Below are 15,743 nucleotides of genomic sequence, written 5' to 3' on the forward strand. Positions count from 1 at the left end.
GCGAACGCGACGCGTCTTTGATAATATTTTTAACGCGGTACATATATTATGTACAAGTGATGGAATCCCGGTTCCTTTATAAAAAAAAAAAAAAATCTCGAGAGGAACCTGTATCGCATCCATTACGAAATTCGCAACGCCTCGAGCATGTCCGAACGATTGTAATAACATGCTGCAGGTGAGCGTTAGATTTAATCGAACGCATACATGAATTCCTCTCTATTTCAGTTCTCTCAAACGCTACATAACGCAAAACATGGCCCGCACTCCCGTATAATTCCCAGATTGAATTTCAAGTATGTACTTGATATATACCTGATATATGTATATTGTATATATATATGTAAATAAAATTATCGCTGATTTATCGATCAGATGTCTCATCGGTCAGGTGTTAAACAAGCTGCCATATAAAATTCGAAGCGGAATTCATTAAGCCCGTCCCCGAAACCAATATCCACGTACAACCGGGAGTGGCGCAAATTTCAGGGTACGCCGGTTTGGGCCTATTCCCCGGATGCCTATTTAACTACTGTAGTTAACGTAATATGACATCCGCCGCGGCAAGCGATTACGGTGGAACACGCGATGCAAATTTACGGTATTATCGTAATAAACAGGTTATAAAGGTTGATAGCTTCCTCGTGTATTGAAATTACACCACTGCCGTGCGCGGCTTTTACACGTTCGTGTCTCAGCACGGCGAGTGTACGTGCGCGTGCATTTCATGCATTTCGTGTACGTACGTGTACGTTCTCTCCGCGTGTACGCACACGCGCACGCACGCACGCACGCGCGCGCACACAGACGTACGTCTGTGGACGTATACAAACCGGGTACGTTATTAAGAATGTTAACGTATGCTCGTGACGGGCTGTCAGGAACCCCCTTATCCGGCTGTGCTCGCCTCGGCTGGCAGATATAAATATGCAATAGCGCTTGTCATGCGCAGCGCCTAATAATTGAATGTATAATAAAGAAGGCGTCGCTCGGTGTCATGCTGACAGACAGACTACAGAGAGACTACGAGCGAGAGGAGCGCGCAGACAAACGTCGACTGTCAATTTCATTTGCTTCTTCTACCGGAGCCGCCTGTCTGCTTATCTCCGGACGTCTTTCGCGATTGCTCCCGATCGCTGAAGGACTCGTGAAATCGACGCTTCCTGTTATTTACGAAGCGCGCATTAATTAGAAAATTTTATTTTGATATCCCAACTTTGTGTAATCATACATAAAAGCGACATCGCGATGTTCATTATTTCTTTCACTCTCTCTATTTTTTTTCGTGAGCATTAGCATATTTTATATCCGTCGATATGCTAATGTGATAAATATTAATCGAAACAGGAATAAGATTTAATATTTTACGCTCCAAGTTGCGTTCTCTCAGCAGATACAGTGCGTTTCAAATTCTTTTCTCTCCCCAGTCTCGCCCGAGTCTTAATCCCCGGCGTTGCCAATCTGAGGGAGCCGTAATGCGGCGATGATAAAAATATCGTTCATACGCCATCGTGTAGAACGGTAGCCTATCGCATGCCAAAAGAAGAGGGCTGTAAACGGCCGATTCGATATCCATTTGAGACTGAGAGTGCCCTCCACTTCCGTGACAGCTAGGCAAACACCGAACTGACATTTAGAATAGCTTTTATTTATTCTAGCTTGTTTATTTAGGCTGCCGGGATCGCGTTACCTGAGAGGCTTTGAGTGGCAGCGGGGGGAAGGCTACCGTGTCAGCACCGGACCCATTGTCACGCATCAACCCATCGCGGCCAGAACGCAAGCGCGTGACGCGGGCGTAACTGTGCACCTTCGTATAAATAAATAAATGAATAAATAAATAAATAAATAAATAAATAAATAAATAAATAAATAAATAATATATGCGTAAGTATTTAAGTGCGCAAGGATTACTGGCTCCATATTAAAAATAATTTTTTTGATGTAATTTTCCGTTGCTACGCTGCCTCGAGGAGGAACCGTGGCCTCGGCTCCGTTAAAAAGCGAACACGTGTAGCAGTGTATTTTACAATGCGTTGTTAAGGCCATTAATTTTCTAGCGTGCCTCGCTTTTCCGCGGGAGGCGTAAGGAGAATGTTTCTAGATCACCCGGTGTACTGATGGAATACGGACTGGAGGCGTAATGTATTATACCGGGCCGGGCATCAGGTATATTACAGAGACCCGCAGTTATGCGCGACGGGATATGATTGATGACAAGTCGTTGCCTGTTATGAATATAATATCGATCAATCACGCTATTTACTGGACGAATGCATAGGCCCACTCTATCATCCTCCCCATATAGCTGCCTACCTACCTACCTACCTACCTATCTATATCTCTTCCGACGCGACCTGCTTCCATCTAAGCTCGGAGCCATTTTTCATTACTCACGGTAACGAGTGGTACGAATTGTGTACGATTTCTTTTTTTTACTCCTCGCCGGCTTATTGATTTTGTAATGATACGCGGATCTATCTTTATCCGCGCGCCGTCCCGAGTCCCGATGTTGCTCGCTATCAAGATTGTCCTAAATTATGAATAACAGATACGTTCCGTGATGCGCGACGACGCGACGCGGCGAAAACGCTTCTTTTCTCCTCGCTCTCTTTCGACTTGACCGATCCTATACGTAACCGGGTGTTATCGCATTATTAATTCCAGCATATTCGTGGCGCTCGTTTAACGAGCTCTTGTATCAAAACGGAAGTTGATTAAAAGTGATTTATGATTGCGGAACTTACGTTTTTATGGAAGGTAACAGAAAGGTTGAACGGAAACCGTCGGGTTTTTATAGCAAAAAAACGATTACCATTCACGCAAGTCTTACATTTCAGCGCGCATTAATTATAGCTTCAAGTGCAGAAATTAACAAAGTGGCATATTAAGCGACATGATGTATGACAAGCGGCGTGCTGGAAACCATTTTTCACTTCTCACGCGAACGGATGGCTTTTATTGGGGAGGAGGAGGAGGGGGGGGAGGGTTCTTTCGTGGACAAGAAAAACGATCACTGCCATGATATTACCGTGAGCAAATGTTGCTTCTTACAACACGCGATCGTCAATTTTACTTCCGCTGGAAACGTACGTTATTTCGTATATCTCTCACGTCCAACTCCTCACGGTTACGTACGGTCTCTGGCACTCGCTTAATAAGGGAATCCTGGAGTTATGGCAATTACCGACATTTACAGGTTCCAATTTCCTTCGAATTGGTTTTGCAGAATTGAATAGTTATTTGTGCAACAAGTGCCGTAAGGCGAGTGCGGTCACCGCACCAGGGAATTTTCATCTTTACGCACGACTTGCACACCCTATTTTATGTTGCAAGTGCGTGGAAAGTGGTTTATCACGCACGCGTAGCGTGCGCAATAGAGCACTTTCCATGCACGTGTTACATAAAACTCATTTACATGTTTGAAGTACGTACAGAAATAATGTGCGGGATGGTATTAAGATTGAAAACAAGAAGTATAAAATTATATTTGTGACACTACTTGGTGTTGTACCTTTTGTATCTAGAGCTATCCAGTTCATGGAAACGTTCGCTTTAATATACATAATCTATGTGACAATACAGACAAAAATGGATAGCTCTAGGTACAAAAGGTGCAACACCAAGTAGTATCAAATGCAATTTTTTTCAATTTGTTTAAGTTCTTAGTTTTAAATTTGTCATCCCGCATATTATTTCTATACGTACTTTAAGCATGTAAGCGGGTATTCAATTCTGTAAAGTCAATTCAAAGGAAATTAGAACCTGTAAATGTCAGTATATGCCGTTACTCCAGGATCCCTTTAATGAAACATCGAAAAACACAGAAAAGTTGGGGATGAGAGAAAGAGACGTTCAAATTAACAATAAGGTCTCGTTACTTTTCGCGCGGGCGCGCGTGACATCGCGCGCTCGGCGAGTATATTTTCATAAGTCGCGAGGTATCACGTCGTAAGACTCGTAAGCGAGTCGTCGACGAGATGTAGAAAGCGAAATTTATATTTCCCCCCTCGGGCACGGATAGCCCTGGAGCGCGTCGCGTCGTCAAGGCGGGGAAAGTCGGAAGATAGGCGATGTTCAATAACAGGCGAAGCCTCGTTAAACTCTTGATAATAGGGTGATTATTTCTTGTTTCACGAGTCTTTCTAGCGATTCCCTCGGTCTCGCTTCGAGTGCCTCTCAGCCGTTCTTTGTAGAGCGCGACGCGTACGGGTGTACGAGTACGGGTACGGGAAAAGGAGGCAACGCTCTCGCAGAAGGAGGCGTGGCTCGGTGCCGTGCTAACGACTTTCGCAAAATCGTTCCCTCCTGTACTCAGCGCCATCTTGAAGATCCGACGTGACGTTAAACGAACTATGCCGGAGTAAGGAAGTTCGGAACGAGGCGGTAACGACGAGGCACGCGGTAGAAGTCATTTATCACTGGCCGTGCTTAAAGCTACGTACCTGTCGACAACAATTGAATTTCAGAATTTCCCGATCTCGCAGCCATGTAAACAAAAGCGTTCCCTCCATTACGGTTCACGATTGCGCCCCGCTGCGCGCTGGTCCTCTCGAAAACTGTTGACCGTCGCTTACGTGGCTCATTATGTGGAGAAAAAAAAAGAGAAAAGTTATACAGTTTTTAAGACACTTTGTGAGGCTGACGTTAAGCGTAAAGACTTTTTGCGTTTCGATTAGTTTCGCTGCGTCAGTTACACGAATGACACATAATGTCTTCCCATTAGTTGTCAAGGATATTTTGATGGAATGCAGGGACAAAGTGAGAAAAAGAGGAAAGAAGAAAAGATAAATTGTGTCTCCTCCACCAATAAATCACGATTTCAATTTCACGGTAACTGTAGTTCAAATTAGCATTGGCGAGGATAATCTGTAAAATATTTATCTTTTTTTCCTGCCCCTTCCCCTCCCGTGCGTCACCGTGGCACGGATTTACCGAGGACGCGCCAAAAGGTACCTAATGCTCGGATGTTATCTGACGATCGTTTGATCTGACGACCGTGCGTTGTCTCGTTCCACGGAGGCCGACGCGGGTATCCCGGCCGACTATCGGAAGCTTATATACATTCTTTTTTCGGCCAACAAAAGGTCGTTAAAAATCCGTTAGATGCGGCTGTCAGATAGGCGCGGCACTAGTGCGGTTACGAGAAGAGCTCTCAAGTTGAGCTCTTTGTGCGTGATTTGAATGCAATCCGAGGGATGGTGGATAGGGTACCGGCGGGTAGGCAGGCAGGCGCAGCGTCGCGGGAGTGTAGGGACGAGGTGCGGATTGAAGGGAGAGTGAGAGAGAGAGAGAGAGAGAGAGAGAGAGAGAGAGAGAGAGAGAGAGAGAGAGAGAGAGAGAGAGAGAGAGAGAGCCAACGTGGCAGGGGTTTGGCGGCGCTAATCTCCGATCAGTGTCGAGAGCGTAACGCGATCCGACGCGACGTGACGTGATCCAGACTCGATAGCCAGGCGAATACGAGCCCCGGCTGCACACACAGCACGGCCCTGCCTCGCCGCGCGCGCACGGGTGTCGAGAAGGGCGAAAGCCGCCGAGGCTTTACAAAGCGAATAGTGCGCCAAGTTCGACATGGATGGGTTCACGTGACGTATCTTGCCAAATTGGACTACTTATCGCCCGGTATCGTGTTATACATGCTGGTAAGATTAATATACGTCTCGATGGGGTTGGCGAGAGGCAGGCGAATTTCGACCGTCGACGTGTTCGTCGATGATATTGACTCCCCAACCCAACATGTCCACGTTATTAACAATGACTTTTCTCTCTCTCTCTCTCTCTCTCTCTCTCTCTCTCTCTCTCTGCTCTTCCTTCATATGCGCGCGCGCGTTTCTGTTGTTTTCTATAGACCTTAATCTAGGACTTGTAAGAATTTACTTGTAAATAATTAAAAAGAAAAAAAATTGCCAGACTATTATAATAACGAAATGTTACATATGGTAATATACAGTTGCGTGCGATATTTTTTAATTCTCGGATCGGAGAAGCGTATATACGCATCGGTCGGATTAAAAGTAGCTAATCACGCTCGTCGGGCCGTATTTTGGAAATGCGCATGTTGTGCAGCGCGAGCGTGAAGAGTCGCGCCACCCTTGCGTGCAGCCAAGCGCTTGTAATACAAACTCCGATGTAGTATGTAGTACCCACACGATGCTGTCACAAGTGCTCACACGTCATTGTGACATTGTGAGCGCCCACGGGAGTGTGAGGAACCAGTTGTCGAGAGCAACAGCTGCTCGACCCGTAACCCACATACATCACCACACGTCATTGTTCGCAGCGTGCATTATTCGAAACAGGTATGGGGACGCACCTTGGCGTTACGTCACTAAGGGGACACTAGAGTTAATGGATGTACATACGTCACCGTGGGGCTAAGGAATGACCGATGGGGGTTGCGCAATCGCATGTGAAACTGGGAGTTTATTGTGACGATTTTTATGTACATATTATTATCGAGGCGACGAACAAATGTCGTCGGAGCAATTTGTTGAACATTAAAAAAAAGAGATCATATGATTGACGTTTTCCGAAGCGTCTAAATTCTCGAAATTGCGATATTTACTTCCGGTTTCTATTTGCCGCATGTTCACGTTGGTGCAAGATGTGTGTAAGAATGACGTAATAAATACATCACGATATACATCTATCGCATTCTATTTATTACGATGATTTATATCCTCTGCAAACGCTACGCGAGCCAAATTTCACGTTCGTTTCTCTCTCGCCGAGGCTTTTCGGTAGCGACCGGCGAGAAACGTCAGGTAGATTTGTAGGTGGAAACAAGGCCGTCTGTCACGTGGCGCGGCTTTGACGGGCTGTCGCCGAGGCGAGAGATAAAATGCGTTTCCATTTCCTCGCGCGCGCGCGCGCGAAGCAGCGGTGTGTGCCCCTCGTGCAATTTCAATATGAAACTGTGAATAATGCATGCCGGGGGATTCCGAGCCGCCGACATCGTCACGCAGCTCACATCCTCTCGCGATGTAAAACTGAGATAGATGGAACGCGGTAAGTTTGAATAATGAGCGCCCGTAACGATGATACGACGGCTACTCCCGCGAGCGTCACCTCCCCGGTAGCGGCACCCGGAGAGTCCCGCAGTCCTCCGCGCCTGGAAAATCCAACGCGGAGTCGTACAAGTCAGTCTAGTCGACTCATTAGCCAGTCCACTGAAGGCCATTTATCATTCAGAACCCAGCCGGAGTATAGTTCTGCCGCGATACATTGTACCTACCACTTGATTCCTCCGCATGCGAAATTTATGTCCCCCATAGTATTCCTTTTCTCGAGAACGCTCGGAACATCTTTTCGCTCGAGGCTCGAGGTGCATTTCGCGAAATGCATTTTTCTACCGGTTTTACATATCGAGTTGCGTACTCGCATCTCGGATCGACAAGTGTTTTGCTTTGTCTACTTTTGCCGCTTGTGAAACAAGATTGTTATTACGTTACTTACGAAGTTTAACGATAGATACAAGAATTAATATTAGAGGAAGTTTGGGTATTTTGAGACAAGGTGAACCATCACGATATCTAGATTATTAAGTTACAATTTAGTGGAATTACTAGCTGCTGGCTAACTTAACTAACGTACAAAGCGGTAGCGTAGCACAACGTGTCATAAAGGTAATCATTGAAATTAAAGATTTGGTATGTATCGCTTAACTGCGATACTAAGATTAGTATATAAACTTTTATTGGTAATTATGCAGTATAGGGGAAACACCTCCGATGACCTTGACCTTGACATATGTTGTCAAGGTCACCCTCCTGAGTGACCTTCAGGAGGTTTTAGCCGTCGCTCGTTTTTTATTAAAAAGTTATAAACAAAAAAAGTTTCGAAAATATAGCATTTATTTTAAGTACTGAGAGGCATAAACGACTAATATTACGTTTTTCTTTAAAGCAGAGAATAATTTATTTCGCGAGAAAGTCGCTGCTTTACCAAAACACAACATTTAAAGCAGTAAATTGTTGATAAATTGAAATTTTTTTGTTAAAGCAGAGAATACATTATTTTGCGAAAAAATCGCTGCTTTACCAAAACACAACATTTAAAGCAGTAAATCGTACCTATGTAGGTTAGTGACGCGCTTTAAAAGTATTTAAGTGTTTAAAGCGCGTCAACTAACCTATATATGCACCTATATATGCTATACTTTCCAAACTTTTTTTGTTAATAACTTTTTAACGAATAGCGAGCGACGGCTAAAACTTTCTGAAGGTCACTTCGTGGTCATGACCTTGACAACATATATCAAGGTCATTGAAATCGGTGAGGTCGCCAAACTTTTTTTTGTTAATAACTTTTTAATAAAAAACGAGCGACGGCTAAAACCTTCTGAACGTCACTCAGGATGGTGACCTTGACAACATATGTCAAGGTCAAGGTCATCGGAAGTGCTTCCCCTATACTGCATAATTACCCTTTTATTTTGCAGTCAATCTTCACATATTCTTACGTCACTTTTTGTTACATGTAAAACATGTAAGATAGAACTTTAGTGTAATCTATTTAGTAAGTGTCATATATGGTATACATTTCTATTGTGTACGAAAGGTAAAAATAGCGATATTAAATAATTTTGAGATAGTTTGTAGGGGAGACCTGGGCTAGAAGTCACACGGGTAAGTTGTCACAAAGGTTATATCTCACTTAATAGATTGAGTTGAATATTCTTCTTTATAGTGTAGGTTGCTCCTATCGTGTTAGTCGGGTGTATGAAATAGCACGTTTCAAAAACATCGCATGTAATATTTACGAGCACTTTTTAAAAATTGGAGGAGGTCGTGAGTAAATTTTTCTTGCTTCTATTTTTATTGTTTCGTTGGTTTTTGGAATTACTAGTCGTTATTTCTTTTTAGTCATAAGATCTATTATAATTTTAGATAATTTTTCCTGTATTTTTATAGTTAACCGTCATTGCAACATAGTTTATAAATATAATCTTCTTTGTTCAAAATGACCATTCAAGGTAAGTCTCAAATGAGATGGAATTCAAAGTTTATGAGAATTATTATTCTTTTATTTACTCAAAGTTTATGAGAATTATTATTCTTTCATTTACTCTAAGTTTATGAGAATTATAATATATTACGAAGTTTATGAAAATTATTAATTTTTCGTTTAATTCATGCTGCAATATATTATTAAGTTATATTTATCAAAAACTGGGGCACTAACTTTAATAAAATATTAAAACAGGAACTATTTGTCGTATGTTTCCTCTACATGAAAGATACATGACAATATCAATCCAGAGTCATGTGACAACCAATCCTGCGTATAGGGTAAGTTGTCACATTTGCGCGATTTTGCTTAGAATTAAATAACTTTTTTGTGTATAAATATATTTACAAGTCTAATATTTTTTTTCTTACAGCTAAAGGATGTAGCTACATTACAAAGTAGTCTACGATATTATAAAATATTGTTAACCTTTTTTTAAATCAGTATTTGAAAAGTGTGACAATTAGCCCCGGTCTCCCCTACTTTTTTTCTTTCAGGAGTAATAATATTATCATGGGTATACATTGTAAGTATATATCATTATGAGTAAAAATTTTAAAAATGTTATATATTTATATGACATTGTTACAAAGAGTACAAAAATTATAATTTGTAATAAATTAGAATATAATAAATATACACATATATATATATATAATATAATAATTATTACAAACTATTTTTTTTTTCATTATTAATATGTCTTAAAATACGAGAAAAATTATTTTTTTTCGGTCTAAATTACTCTATTAACCACCAATTATATTATTAAATCTACCTTAGAAAAATTTGTTATACCTAACATTTAACTCACTACAAATAAACGAATTTTGTTAAGAACATGTTGTAACAAACAATTTGGCATTACAACTCAACGAAAACAAAGTTCAGTTATCTTTAATAGTTTTTAAGTTATCTTAAAAAAGGCTTAGGGTACTCCAAATTACCCAAACTTCGTCTACTTACACAAAAAAAATACCAACGTCCGTATATAGATGCGTACAGATTATTTCGAGTAATTCTACAGATTGGATGAGTCATCCAATTACTGTTTTATTCGTTTAACACAGCACATCGATATTACAAGACTTGGGTAACCTCACATCGCGTCTCGGCTTACTCGACAGAGGATCTTCCCACGAATCTTCGCAAAACAAGAGGCCGGATTAACATTATCTCACCTCCGATCCATCTTGATCTTTACGACTATTTCTTCGCCGCGAACATAAGAAACAACAATCATCACTATAAATATACGACCGACGTTCATATGTCAGAAATCCGATTAGAAATCTCACGTAAAGTGTGAACCAATCCGTTTCAGCGGATTCAAGATCGTGGATAAAACGGAGAAATTTCATTAGCGGAGTGTTTGAACGTTTCAAACCTTCATCCCCGGGGTCTGAAAAGTGAATATTCGCAGAATTGTTTCGCGGCTAACGTTGGCCGGACCGGCCAGTCGAACGGCACGGCAGATATTAGGAGGACACTCAACGCGGCGGGAGGAAACAAGCACAATGGGTTCGCGCCTTCCTAATCCCGTGGAATCTCTCGGCCATATGTAAGGATTACGTTAGTCCGACTCAACATGGTCGCGTTGTCGCGCTAAAGCCGCGGACCTACCATTAGCCACTGGCGTTCGCTGGGGTAGCCAGGTCCGCAAGCTTAGAGACGCTATCAGCGATGGCTTAGTTGGCCTTCTTTCTATCTCATCCCGTGATCCGACTAGGTGGTACTTGGTCCTGGTTACAACACGTTCGCCACGATGCTCGGTAGGTGTAACGAGCCGATAGTTATCTTCATCGTGGAGCTGAAGGCGATAGCGCGGCTCCGAATGGGGGATAGGTAGGTGGGAATACTGGCAATAGGTAGAAGGAATAGTACCTGCCAAGGTAAGGACGGTACTTGGCTAGAGGTTTACGGCTGATGCCGGACGCTGCAGGCTCTCGACAGGGTTCATTACGATCACCCATCCTATAATTTGCCGTAACATTCACGCGAGTGAAACAGTCGTGTTACAATTTAATTTCTTAATGCCTTGAGAGATTCAGATGTTAATTGGAGGCGAACTAATATTTTAGAACTATGCGAGGATCGGATTGTTGCTCCGAAACAGCCGTTGAACAGCAATCATTTTTGTTCGCGAACGGATAAAGATCACCTTCGATTTATGTGTCATTAAAAACGCAGATTGTTGGTCTCGAAGCGTACGGCTAAATTAGCCGTGATTATAAAAAGCGCGTTTCGTCCGCGCAAATGACGGGCGGTACGGCTGGAAAATACGGCGCCGCCGAGTGAAAATCCGATTTGCGTTCGGATGATCGACAGCAAAAAGTCATCTTGAAAGCACAACCTGTCACTGGCGCTCCACCGCCTGGTTTCCCCCGTTTCCTATTCACGCTTACCGCGGCGTCCGAAACGTTGAAAGACAGACAGGCCTGGCAGGAGCGCGGTGCGCCGAGTGGATCCGCGTTGTCAGAAAGCGAAGCGCCGTGCACACGTTAATTTGATTTTCCTCGGCGCATTTTGGTAACGGGCGTCCCTCGCACACGTTCCCTCGCTACCTCGAGGTCGCGATGTCGAGCGCGTTACGTGTCTGCGGAAGACGGGACCGGGCAATTTATCAATCCGGGAGCGCGCGAGAACGACTCCTGGCCGGGCGGGTAATTTAACAAGATTGATGCGAAGCCGACATGCCACAGTTTCGCAGCTCGCCGTGAAGGGGGTCGAAGTCAGCGCGCCGTTGGTCGGTGTTAGTCGGGGCCGTGTCGGGGTGACGTCGGTGCCGTCGGGAGCGGGCGGTGGTAAGGGTGGCAAGCCAGACGTGTGAGCGACTGGTTATTAGGAGGCCTCATCACGCAGCCCAGCGCAGAATCACGCGGGCATTAAAACAACGCCACACCGCGACTGATGGCGGTTGCTAACACCGTTGCGGCTGCCAGTTTCGTCAGCGCGTAACGTGCTTCTTGACAAATGTCGGTATATCGTTATGAACTTCGCGAGCGAAGGGCAAATGAAGTCGGACGTTTCTCTTTTTTTTTCTTTTTCGCTTTCGACGAATGGTTTATATAGACGAACCTGCCGCTCTATATTTATCTGCGTTGATTAACTCCACGATAATCCATCACTTTACATTTTGAAATGTGAAGGCTGTCGGCGTTTGCACAAAAATGCACGTGAAATGCACGACACTAATACGCACGAATATTCGAAGAACATTCCAAGTATGGCACAAGAATACCAAGTTCCCTGGCGAAAATTTTTAGTGAGAGAATGTATTTTTGTTTATAAAAAGTTTTATCAATGGTTACACTATTTATGAAGACTTTTATTGATGTTTACACTGTTTAGAAGCAAGTTACAAACACTTGGTTAACTCTTTGCTGACAAAACATTTTATAAATACTTAGAAAACTATAATGGAAACGTTTGAGACTATGTTATTAAACGCCACTTAAACATTTCATCCCTGGCAAAAATAATTAGTGAGAAATTGTGTTTATATTTGTTTATGAAGAGTTTTATCAACGGTTACACATTATTTATTTATGAAGAGTTTTATTGATGTTTACACTGTTTCGAAGCACGTTGCAAACCCTCTGCTAACAAACATTTTATAAATACTTAGAAAACTATAATAGAAACGTTTGAGACTATGTTATTAAACGCCATTTAAACACTTCATAAAAAACGCTTCGTTTCTAAATCATAGATGGAATTCAGTTTCTCTTATTTAAAATACGACGAACGATGGTATAAGAACGATAGATAAATCACGGAACTGCAGAAGGTGTATTAGTTGTATCGTGGAGTCCACTTTCATAGTAAGGTGTGGTACACTTTTGGATTGATATAACGTTAACGTAACCTTATTTTATCTTTATTTTTGAAGACTGATAATAATTATATAAATAAACATAAAATGTATCTCTGGCGAAAATAATAAATATGTTTATTGAAAGTTTACAAGAAGTTTGAATGTGTTTTAAGCAGCAGTTCACAGCGCTGCTTAAAACACCTCGTGAACATTTGCAACACTCGGAAAACACCACACAACACTTTTTAAACGCCTATTAAACATAGCCGTAAACATCTCATAAACAATTTAATAAATGTTTTAAAGGTCAAATGAAACATCTACTCAACACTTAAGCAAACTTCTTATAAAATTTTAATAAACATATTATTTTCGCCCAGGGTTACCCACATTATATAATTATAACTATCAATATTTATTACCTACATTTTGTTTATCTATATTTATATTTTAATGTTAATAATAACACAAATTTACTTTTTCTCTCTTTCTCATTTTATAATATACTTATAACATATTTATCGCATATGCATATATGCTAGGATACTTATTAAGAGGTTTCTCGTTACGCGATACACAGTTTTCTTTAAGATTATCAAAACTGTCTACGTGCTATTTTTAAAAGCTTCGATACTATCATTTACTGTTGTATTAAAACTTCCATATGGAATTACACGACCGGCCACACACACACACACACACACACACATAAGTCTACGCACGTATATGGCGTACATCAATATATTATGGCAAGAGTTCGTAAATATCGAGGGAGCGAACACAAACGGCGTGAAAATGAAGGAGGGTGGGCTCGCTCGTTAATCATTTCCTTTATGTTTCAGGGCGAGACTTACGAAGATATGCCGAACAAAAACCTCTTGCATGTAAAACATGCCCAAAAGCTTTTATGGGCGCGTATCAAAAACGTTAACGAACTTGCCGCGGTATCCCTAACAATGTGATGATGATATAATCTTTTGAGAAATATTGACATAGAGACGCTTTCTCTATACAATTTCGGATTTCTGTCGCGCTTCATCACCATGTCAGTTATTCATATCGCAATTACGGGAAATCCCTTTCGACCGCGAGACCGCGATGCTCGACCGCAATATGTTCGATCTGACTTATCGCGAGCAATAATAAAGTTCCCAAATACACTGACGGTGTACTTAGGCGATGAAGACCGAGCGTGACCGTTCTCTATCCCACTAATTTACGCAGCCTCGCCGCAGAATTTTCGTGCTCGGGTAATGGCGGGTAACCACGATCCTTCGTCTAGGCGACGTTCGCGCAATTATTCACCCACGCACGGGGGATGATCCGGCGAACCGTCAAGGGCAGTAGCCGGTGCGCAAAAGGGAAGCAATATTAATTGGCTCGTTTATTGCGACGTGGGTGGCCGCGGGCGCTGGTTTCTACGTCAACTTTCAGTCGGGGAGTTAGGTGGCTCGCGTTGTAAGGGTTGCCGGGGTAATCTGGCGCACGACGTGCCGCAGTAAATCACCGCTGCTGGCCTTCCGCTCCGCGCCACTCAACTACCCTTTTTACCTTTGCCTCTTGCTTCCTCCGTTCTTCCTCGCGAGAGCAACCCTGTTTTTCTTCTCGGTCGCTATTCCAATTGCGACCGCGTTGCGTTCATCGTTTTCGAAGGTAAATTCGCCGATTAGAGCTTATATCGTAATTCTATTTTGAACAACTCCCAACTTTCTTGGTCTCACTCAACAAGTACGATCACTGCTATATTTCGCGGCTTGACAGTCGTTGAATTTCTCGTGAGAATCTCAGAGCCAGTTCTGACTGTTTCTTTACGACGTATACGTATGTACGCACGGAGAATCGGTTCTCTTCTCGCGTTCGTGTCCGAAAGGCTTTATTCTCGACGTTATTCGTGCGAGAGAGTCGCGCTCTTTCTCTTCTCCGTGCTCGCGGGGCACCCCTCGCGCGCATTCGTTTTACACGAATGGTAACGCAGCTACATCTTAAACGCATTCGGGAAATTGGCCGCGATATCGACGCCAATTTATCGTCGTGGAACGCGGAACGCCTGGCGGGAGTTACGCGGCTGGCTTGGCGAGCGAGCGGATCGCCTGCGATTCCTGCGAACCCGCTTGTCGTCGCTACAGTAATGCTTCGGTACTAGCGGGCGCGAACATTTGAATAATTCGGCCGTTTACAGGCGGACTTACAGCGATGCCCGCGCGCATACACCAAGATTATGGCCGCTACTTACTGCGCCGTGACCGATCTTCGGGAAACGCGGGGGGACGAAGGAGAGCGGAGGAAAAAGAAGTGGACGAAAGGAGAAGAAGAGAGGAGAAGGAATAAGAAGGAGAGAGAGGAGATCTCTCTCGTGTCCATTTTCGTGTACCATAAAAGTGGACGTGCTTTTTTCGACGCGCCGAGTCTCGCGGGGTTGCTTTATAGCGATCGTTTGCGCGCGGCAAATGGCATAGAAACGAGATCGAACGCTACCGCTTGGCGAACCGTCAGGATTGAAATATGATCGTGGGGGGTGGGGGAGAAAAGGGGTGCGGCGAATGGTGTTATGGGTCCATTTTATATAAGTGATACGTAAACGTAATTTTATTCGGGAGATTGGAGAGGGATCGATCACCCCGGGAGAGTTTATTATTCCGCGCTCATGTGTTTTCGCGCGGAAACACTCGATATACCCCCCGAAATTCCTCGCGCGCGATGTCGTTTGCATCAGAGCGAAGATATTTAACCGCGGACGTGGCTGCGCGAGATCATTACATCGTTTCCAGCCAACGATACGTATGGGCGCACGTGTGCGCCGGCTATGTTTGTGCAATATGTAAAATTATGAAAATTTATATCCTCGTTTCGCGGAGGAAACAAGAAGTTATGAATCGAAGCGCATAAGAAGATCCGCGGTAGGAATAAAATTAGGCCGCGG

At 43.2% G+C, this 15,743-nt stretch overlaps 2 long non-coding RNA genes across 2 annotated transcripts in view; one reads left to right on the forward strand and one right to left on the reverse strand.

Moving 5' to 3' along the window:
- Window positions 1-1,535: 1,535 nt before the first annotated feature.
- On the reverse strand, window positions 1,536-4,534 carry LOC143907462 (uncharacterized). Its single transcript, XR_013259858.1, has 3 exons — window positions 4,443-4,534; window positions 1,691-1,807; window positions 1,536-1,610 (listed from the first exon to the last, which is right to left on the reverse strand). It is a non-coding gene; the product is annotated as an uncharacterized LOC143907462 (long non-coding RNA).
- Window positions 4,535-5,389: 855 nt separating this feature from the next.
- Window positions 5,390-15,743, forward strand: part of LOC143907464 (uncharacterized) — a 53,846-nt gene continuing 43,492 nt past the window's right edge. The window contains exon 1 of the long non-coding RNA XR_013259860.1: window positions 5,390-5,639. This is a non-coding gene — a long non-coding RNA (uncharacterized LOC143907464). The remainder of the gene's footprint in view (window positions 5,640-15,743) is intronic.

This window comes from Temnothorax americanus, unplaced genomic scaffold, assembly GCF_048541705.1.
Source record: "Temnothorax americanus isolate GAGA-0224 unplaced genomic scaffold, ASM4854170v1 Scaffold81, whole genome shotgun sequence".
NCBI lineage: Eukaryota > Metazoa > Arthropoda > Insecta > Hymenoptera > Formicidae > Temnothorax > Temnothorax americanus.